At 36.4% G+C, this 9,888-nt stretch overlaps 1 non-coding gene across 1 annotated transcript; it reads right to left on the minus strand.

Moving 5' to 3' along the window:
* Nucleotides 1–9,340: 9,340 nt before the first annotated feature.
* Nucleotides 9,341–9,448, minus strand: LOC148553599 (small nucleolar RNA R71). Its single transcript, XR_015893545.1, has one exon. It is a non-coding gene; the product is annotated as a small nucleolar RNA R71 (small nucleolar RNA).
* Nucleotides 9,449–9,888: the final 440 nt, after the last annotated feature.

Genomic DNA, 9,888 nt, shown 5'->3' on the forward strand with positions numbered 1-9,888 from the left:
TGGTAGAGGCTAGAACCCAAGGCGTATCATTCTCTAATTCGGAAGATCTGACCTTATCTGTGGTATTTTGAATAGGATCATTAAGGAGAATGAACTGTACGAGCTTCACCCTCAATCAGAATGGATTTGTACTAAACCTGGGGTTCAGATCTGGAGGAGTATTGGCAGCTACTCAAACCAGTGTCAATCACATATAGCTTGCCATTGAAGAAATAACTCACAAGCAAAGAGAGCAGTAATACCGGAGTTAATTCAGAAAGGCAAAGCAACTCCAATCCTCAACTCTATTCCTATCTCTGATTCCCTTCTAATATACAAAGTATTTTCTACCCTTTTGCTTTATTACTTTTATGGTTTAACCAAATTCAATCCAACAACCTTCTGATCTGCCTGACTAAGACATGCAAGATAACCATAGCTTGCTTCAAATAACAATCCTCGTGGGATCGATCTTGACTCGCTCAGGTATTACTTGGACGACCCAGTGCACTTGCTAGTACAAGAGTATGAAGGCGTGGGGATTCGTGCTACAAAGTTTTTGGCGCCGTTACCGAGGATTGTTCGAGTTTGGATAAATTGATGGATTGTCTTGCTCCCTAGATCAGGTAATTTTTTTTTATTTGAGTCTTTTATTTTTATCTTCTTCTTCTATTTTTTTCGAAAAAAATAAAAAAAAAGCTTTTCAAAAATATTTTTCTTTTCTTTGTTTAATTTTTGTTCTTGGTATTGAGTCTTGCATGTTCTTGTTTTCTGTTTTACAATTACAAAAATTTTAAAACCATTTTCATGCAATTTGTTTTCCAGCATCCTTAGCTTTTTGTTTGAAGTCTTTGTTTGTGTTCTTGATTAAATCTCTATTTTTTTGAAAAATTTAAAAACCCTTTTTAAAAATATTTTTTTATTTTCTGTGTTTAAATCTTTGTTCTTAGTTTGAGTCGTTTGTGTTTGTTCTTGTTGAGTCTTTCGTTTTCTTTGACTCCTATTTTCTAAAAATTTTACAAAAATAGTTTCTTTGGTTAACTCTTATGTCAAATTTTTAAGTTTGGTGTTTTCTTGTTATTTTTCTTCTAATTTTCAAAAATTTATGTTTGGTTTTCTAAAAATTTTAAATTTGGTGTTCTTTAAGTCTTTGAGTTTTGTTCTTTGTGTTCTTGTGAGTCTTCAAAGTGTTCTTGAGTCTTTTTTGTGTTTTGATCTTAAAATTTTAAGTTTGGTGTTCCTTTATGTTTCCCTCCAAAATTTTTGAAAATGAGGAGCATTAGATCTAAAAATTTTAAGTTTTCTGTCTTTCATGTGTTTTTGTCTTTCATCATTAAATTCAAAAATAAAAAATATCTTTTCTAACTTAATTTTAACATAATTTTCAAAAATTAGCATTAAAAATTCAGATTTCAATTTCAAATTTTTATCTTATCATATCTTAGTTGTCAAGTTTTCAAAAGTCAAATATTTTCAAAATTAAAAATCTTATCTTTTCCAAAAATCTTATCTTTTCTCATCTTTTTCAAAATTTAAAAATCTTATGTTATCTTTTTCAAATTTCAAATTTTACAAAAAAATCTAATCTTTTTCAAAATTAAATTTCTTATCTTATCTTTTCTAATTTTAAATTTCAATTTCAAATCTTTTCTTATCTTATCTTCTATTTTATTTTATAATTTAAATCTTTTCTTAATTAATATCTTATCTTCTCTCTCTTCTATTTCAAAACTACCTAACTAACTCTCATCTCTTCTTAATTTTCAAAAATTCCACTTCTCTTCTCTCTCTTCTTTTTCAAAACTACCTAACTAACTCTTCTCTCACTTAATTTTTGAAAACTTCTCCTTCTTTTCTCTCTTCTTTTTATGAAAATTTAACGTTTAAATTTTAAATTATTTTTAAATTATTTAACATAATTTTCGAAAACTAAATAATAAATAAATAAAATAAAAACAAAAAAATATTTTAATTCTCATTTACTTTTTCTATTTATACTTCTTCTGTTTTCATCTCTACTCATATCATTCGTCTTTTTCCCTTCTATATTCTTTCTTCTCATCTTTCATCCTCTCGTTTATCTCTCTTTTCTTTCTTCACATCCCACTGGAAGCTTTTTTTGTCTAAGTGGTACAAAAAGCTTTCTTCTTTTCTTTCTATTCTTTTCTTGTTTATGACCAGGAATAGGGATAAAGAACCCCTCTTGACTCTTGAACCTGAACCTGAGAAGATTATAAGGAGGCGTTTACAACAAGCTAAAGCACAACACTCTGGAAGACACCTTTCAGAAAGTTCTGAGCAAGAAACAGAGGACATGGCTGAACCTCAAGAGGAGCCTAGAAAGGTCATTGGTGACTTCACCATGCCTACGTCTGACTTTTATGGCAGAAGTATCTCTATACCTGCCATTGGAGTTAACAATTTTGAGCTTAAGCCTCAGTTAGTCTCTCTTCTGCAACAGAACTGCAAATTCCATGGACTTCCATTGGAAGATCCACATCAGTTCTTAGCTGAGCTCTTGCAGATCTGTGATACTGAAAAGACTAATGGATTTAATCCTGAAGTCTACAAGTTGATGCTCTTTTCCTTTGTTGTAAGAGACAGAGTTAAGCTATGGTTGGATGCCCAACCTAGAGAGAGTCTTTACTCTTGGGAAAAGCTAGTTAATGCTTTTCTGGCTAAATTATTTCATCCTCAAAGGAAGGTGAATCCCTCTATGAAGCCTGGGAAAGATACAAGCAGCTGATCAGGAAATGTCCTCCTGACATGCTCTCAGAATGGTCCATCATAGGTGCGTTCTATGATGACTTGTCTGAGATGTCGAAAATTTCATTGGACAGCTCTGCAGGTAGATCTCTCCACCTGAAGAAAACACCTGCAGAAGCTAGAGAACTCATTGAAATAGTTTCTAACAACCAGTTCATGTACACTTTTGAAAGAAATCCTATAAACCATGGGATCTCTCAGAAGAAAGGAGTTCATAAAGTTGAGACTCTGAATGCCATATTGGCTCAGAATAAGATCTTGACCCAATAAGTTAACATGATCTCTCAGTATCTATCTGGGATGCAAACTGCAGCTTGCAGTACTCAGGAAGCTTCTCCTGAAAAAGAAGCTTATAATCCTGAGCAACCCAACGTGGAGGAGGTGAATTACATGGGAGAACCCTATGGAAACACCTATAACCCTTCATGGAGGAACCATCCCAATAATAATCAAGGTGGTAGAAACCAGAATAGGTTCAACAACAGACCACCATTCCCATCTTCTTAAGGGAATATAGAAACCTCTAAGTAGAGCCTCTCTAACTTAGTTACTCTGGTTTCCAGCCTCTCTAGGACCACTCATAGTTTCATTAATGAATCAAGGTCCTCCATTAGAAATTTGGAGGTGCAAGTTGGTCAACTGAGAAAGAGGATCCCTGAGACTCCTCCTGAAACTCTTCCCAATAATACTGAGGTAAATCCTAAAGATGAGTGCAAGGCCATAACCATGGAGGTAGTGGCCGAATCAGAGGAGAATGGCAAGGCATTAAACGCCAGTGAAGAAGCCTTCACTAGGCGTTCAATGCCCAATCTGGCAGCAAGCCTAGTGCTGAACGCTAGTGAAGAACCCCTCACTGAGCATTCAACGTCCATCCCGGCAGCAGAGCTGGAGTTGAACGCTAGCCAGAGAGCACTGGCTGGGCGTTCAACATCCAAACACCCAGGCTTTCTAGCATTGAACGCCAGTGAGGAACCCCTCACTGGGCATTCAATGCCCACAATCCCAGGGAAGCTGGCGTTGAATTCTGGCAAGGACATCCTTGCTGGGCATTCAACGCACAGAATGCTAGAGGGACTGGTGTGTAACACCAGTCAGGGTGGACAGCAGCCAAAAGAGCTCACCGAGCTAGCATTGGACGCCAGTCAAAGCACACCCTTTGAGTGCTTAAACCCTACTAAAGATCTCTAGTCCTGAACCAAAGGAAACCATAAAGACCATAGAGGTTTCTTTGCATACACTTCTGCAGTGCATGAGTTCTGATGACTAGTCATCCTCTGATGAGGATGAAAACACTAGGAGAAGAGTAAGTTGCTCGGTACTTAGCAGCTCTTATGAAGCTGAATGCCAAGTTATTTGGTACAAGGCCATTGGAGGAAGAACCTCCACTGCTCACCAAGGAACTCCATGCTTTGGTTCCACAAGAGCTACCACAAAAGCTTCCAGATCCTGGACGCTTTGTGATTCCTTGCACCATAGGCACCATGACCTTTGAAAAGGCTCTGTATGACCTAGGGTCAAGTATTAACCTCATGTCACTCTTTGTAATGGAGAAACTGGGCATCATTGAGGTGAAATCTGCAAACATCTCATTATGCGGACAAGACAATGAAGAAGCCATATGGCTTAGTAGAGGATGTCTTGGTAAATGTTGAAAACCACTACATCCCTGCAAACTTCATTGTCTTGGACATAGGCGAGGATGAGGATTACTCTGTCATCCTTGGAAGACCTTTCCTAGCCACTGCCAATGCTATCATTGATGTGGCTAAGGAAAAAATGGTTCTCTAACTAGGAGAGGACTATATCTTATTCAAGATGTCCAATAACAATTCTCCCTCTAAAAGAGAGATAACTGTGCAACACCTAGTGTTCCAACCCTCTTTTTCTGTGCAGAGCATGGCAGAGCCCCCAGACATCAATTCTAAGTTTGGTGTTCGGCAGCCATCAACAAGATTTAAGCACAAAGGTACTAAGAAGAAAGTACCTAAAGGTTGGAGGGACAAGAAAGTTCCAACTGAGGGCCTCTCACCTGGCATGAGAGTTGTCTTCACTAAGAAGCCAGCCTTACCACATATAGTGAGTCGTGTTCTATCTCTAGAGCATGTGGAGCTCATTCATGAGAGGACAGGAAGAAAGTTCACTGTAAAGGGCGAAAATCTAAGCCCACACTCACCTCCGTAAGGAGCTAAAGGTCAAGCTAGTGACATTAAAAGAGTACTTGTTGAGAGGCAACCGAACCTTAATTAATTATTTATTTCCTTTTATTTTTATTTTGTTTTTCAGAGTCATGATCATGTGCATCAGTCAAGAGACAGAATTTTACAGCAATGAAAACAAAACACTATGGATGGAGTGTCAAAGTTTTACGCCAACCAGGGAGCAGCCCCTGGGTGTTCAAACGCCAATGCAGAGAAGCAGGGAATCTAGATTCCCTAGCCTCTAAGGACCTGTGGGTCCCACAGCATCATTCACCTACACTACTGATGAGCGAATAATTTATACGCTTTTTGGCATTGTTTTTAGTAGAATCTAGTTAATTTTAGGGATGTTTTCATTAGTTTTTATGTTAAATTCACATTTCTGGACTTTACTATGAGTTTGTGTATTTTTCTGTGATTTCAGGTATTTTCTGACTGAAATTGAGGGACTTGAGCAAAAATCAGATTCAGAGGTTGAAGAAGGACTGCTGATGCTGTTGGATTCTGACCTCCCTGCACTCAAAATGGCTTTTCTGGAGCTACAGAACTCAAAATTGCGCGCTTTCAATTGCGTTGGAAAGTAGACATCCAGGGCTTTCCAGCTATATATAATAGTCCATACTTTGCCCAAGTTTAGATGACGAAAACTGGCGTTCAACGCCAGCTCTCTGCGCAATTCTGGCGTCTAGCGCCAGAAACAAGTTGCAAAGTGGAGTTCAACGCCCAAAATGGCACAAAAGGTGGCGTCCAACACCAAGAATGACCTCTCCACGTGTAGACTTCAAGCTCAGCCCAAGCACACATCAAGTGGGCCCCGGAAGTGGATTTATGCATCAATTACTTACTTCTGTAAACCCTAGTGACTAGTTTATTATAAATAGAACTTTTTATCATTGTATTCGTAGTCTTGGTTACTCTGGTTCCCCTCTGGGGCCGAGACCAATGAACTCCATTATCACTTATGTATTTTCAACGGTAGAGTTTCTACACTCCATAGATTAAGGTGTGGAGCTCTGCTGTTCCTCAAAGATTAATGCAAAGTACTACTGTTTTCAATTCAATTCATCTTATTTCGCTTCTAAGATATTCATTCGCACTTCAACCTGAATGTGATGAACGTGACAATCATCATCATTCCCTATGAACGCGTGCCTGACAACCACTTCCATTCTACATTAGATTGAATGAGTATCTCTTAGATCTCTTAATCAGAATCTTAGTGGTGTAAGCTAGATTGATGGCGGCATTCATGAGAGTCCGAAAAGTCTAAACCTTGTCCGTGGTATTCCGAGTAGGACTCTGGGATTGAATGACTGTGACGAACTCCAAACTCGCGAGTGCTGGGCGTAGTGACAGACGCAAAAGGATAGTAAATTCTATTCCAGTATGATCGAGAACCTCCAAGATGATTAGGTATGCAGTGACAGCGCATCGGACCATTTTCACAGAGAGGAATAGGATGCAACCAACGACAAGGGTGATGCCTCCAGACGATTAGCCGTGCTGTGACAGAGCATTTGGACCATTTTCCCGAGAGGATTGAAAGTAGCCATTGGCACCGGTGACATCCTTACACAAAGCCAGCCATAGAAAGGAGTAAGACAGATTGGATGAAGACAGCAGGAAAGCAGAGGTTCAGAGGAATGAATGCATCTCCATACGCTTATCTGAAATTCTCACCAATGATTTACATAAGTATTTCTATCCTTATTTTAGTATTAATTTCGAAAACTCCATAACTATTTTATATCCGCCTGACTGAGATTTACAAGGTGACCATAGCTTGCTTCATACCAACAATCTCCGTGGGATCGACCCTTACTCACGTAAGGTTTATTACTTGGACGACCCAGTGCACTTGCTGGTTAGTTATGCGAAGTTGTGAAGATATGTTGAGACCATGGTTCTGTGCATCCGTTTTTGGTGCCATCGCCAGGGAATCAATTTCCAACAATAATTCACAACCTGAGTAACAATTTCACATACCAAGTTTTTGGCGCCGTTGCCGGGGATTGTTCGAGTTTGGACAACTGACGGTTCATCTTGTTGCTCAGATTGGGTAACTTTCTTTTCGTTTTCTTTTCGAAAAAGTTTTCAAAAATTTTTTAAAAATCTTTCAAAAATTTCTCCTTTGTTTTCGAAAAAAATTTTTTAAAATAAAAAATGTTTTCAAAAATATATTTTTCTTCAGAATTTTTAAGAATGAATTCTAGTGTTTCATGAAACATGTTGAATCCTATCTGGCTGTAAATCCATACCCAAACTGCTTTGGGATTGGTCTTCAACTAATCACCTCAATGGATGTAATTTACATGCTAGAGCTTGGCTGGCTATTAAGCCATGCCTGACCCTTTGATTGGAGCTTTAGACTAAAGAGCATAAGATTCCTGGAATTCATATTAAAAATTTTGGAATCCTTATTTTTCTTTTTCAAAATGATTTTCGAAAAAAAAATTAAAATAAAATACAAAAAAAATCATAAAATCAAAAAAATCAAAAATATTTCATGTTTCTTGTTTGAGTCTTGAGTCACGTTATAAGTTTAGTGTCAGTTGCATATTCATCTTGCATTTTTCGAAAATTCATGCATTCATAGTGTTCTTCATGATCTTCAAGTTGTTCTTGGTAAGCCTTCTTGTTTGATCTTGATGTTTTCTTGTTTTGTGTTGTATGGTGTTTTTCATATGCATTCTTGAATTCTTAGTGCCTAAGCATTAAAGATTTCTAAGTTTGGTGTCTTGCATGTTTTCTTTGCACAAAAAATTTTTTTCAAAAATGTGTTCTTGATGTTCATCATGATCTTCATAGTGTTCTTGGTGTTCATCTTGACATTCATAGCATTCTTGCATGCATTCATTGTTTTGATCCATAACTTTCATGCATTGCATCATTTTTCTTGTTTCTCTCTCATCATAAAAATTCAAAAATCAAAAAATATCTTTCCCTTTTTTCTCTCTTAGAATTTCGAAAATTAGATTTGAATTTTTCAAAAAAATTTTAAAATCTAGTTGTTTTTATGAGTCAAATCAAATTTTCAATTTAAAAAAATCTTATCTTTTTCAAAATCATTTTCAAAAATAAAATCTTTTTTTCAATTTTTTTTAGTTATTTTCGAAAATTTCAAAAATATTTTTCAAAAATCTTTTTCTTAATTTTACATCATATTTTCGAAAATAACATCATCAATTAATGTTTTGATTCAAAAATTTCAAGTTTGTTACTTACTTGTTAAGAAAGATTCAAACTTTAAGTTCTAGAATCATATCTTGTGATTTCTTGTGAATCAAGTCATTAATTGTGATTTTAAAAATCAAATCTTTTTCAAAACTAATTTCAATCATATCTTTTCAAAAATATCTTCTCATCTTATCTTTTTCAAAATTTGATTCCAAAATATATTTTCTAACTTCCTAACTTCTTATCTTTGTAAAATTTGTTTCAACTAACTAACTAACTTTTTGTTTGTTTCTTATCTTTTTCAAAACCACCTAACTAACTCTCTCTCTCTAATTTTCGAAAATCCCTTCCCTCTTTTTTAAAAAAAAATTCTTTTTAAATAATTAATTAATTATTTTTTTATTTTAATTTTCAAAAATTACTAACCTTTTTCAAAAACCATTTTCAAAAATCACTAACTCTTTTTCAAAAATTATTTTCGAAATTATCCCTCTCTCATTCTAATTATTTATTCATCTACTAACATCTCCTCATCTCACATCTCTGCTCTCCTCACCCTTATGTTTCTTTCTTTACATTACATTCTTTGTCCCCTTCCTTTCTTCCACTTACATAAGGACCTCTATACTGTGGTATAAAGGATCCCTGTTATTATTATTATTTTTTTGTGCCCTCTTCTTTGTCATATGAGCAGGAGCAAGGACAAGAACATTCTTGTTGAAGTAGATCCAGAACCTAAAAGGACTCTGAAGAGAAAATTAAGAGAAGCTAAATTACAACAATCCAGAGATAACCTTTCAGAAATTTTCGAACAAGAAGAGGAGATGGCAGCCGAAAATAATAATAATGCAAGGAGAATGCTTGGTGACTTTACTGCACCAAATTCCAATTTACATGGAAGAAGCATCTCCATCCCTACCATTGGAGCAAACAACTTTGAGCTGAAACCTCAGCTAGTTTCTCTGATGCAGCAGAACTGCAAGTTTCATGGACTTCCATCTGAAGATCCTTTTCAGTTCTTAACTGAATTCTTGCAGATCTGTGATACTGTTAAGATTAATGGAGTAGATCCTGAAGTCTACAGGCTCATGCTTTTCCCTTTTGCTGTAAGAGACAGAGCTAGAATATGGTTGGACTCTCAACCCAAAGACAGCCTGAACTCTTGGGATAAGCTGGTCACGGCTTTCTTAGCCAAGTTCTTTCCTCCTCAAAAGCTGAGCAAGCTTAGAGCTGATGTTCAAACCTTCAGACAGAAAGAAGGTGAATCCCTCTATGAAGCCTGGGAAAGATACAAGCAGCTGACCAAAAAGTGTCCTTCTGACATGCTTTCAGAATGGACCATCCTGGATATATTCTATGATGGTTTATCTGAGCTATCAAAGATGTCATTGGATACTTCTGCAGGTGGATCCATTCACCTAAAGAAAACGCCTGCAGAAGCTCAAGAACTCATTGACATGGTTGCTAATAACCAGTTTATATACACTTCTGAGAGGAATCCTATGAGTAATGGGACGCCTATGAAGAAGGGAGTTCTTGAAATTGATACTCTGAATGCCATACTGGCTCAGAATAAAATCTTGACTCAGCAAGTCAATATGATTTCTCAGAGTCTGACTAGAATGCAAGCTGCATCTAACAGTACTGAAAAGGCTTCTTATGAGGAAGAAGCTTATGATCCTGAGAACCCTGCAATAGCAGAGTTAAAATACATGGGCGAACCATATGGAAACACCTACAATCCATCATGGAGAAATCACCCGAATCT

This window comes from Arachis ipaensis, chromosome B7, assembly GCF_059453495.1.
Source record: "Arachis ipaensis isolate K30076 ecotype BB chromosome B7, ASM5945349v1, whole genome shotgun sequence".
NCBI lineage: Eukaryota > Viridiplantae > Streptophyta > Magnoliopsida > Fabales > Fabaceae > Arachis > Arachis ipaensis.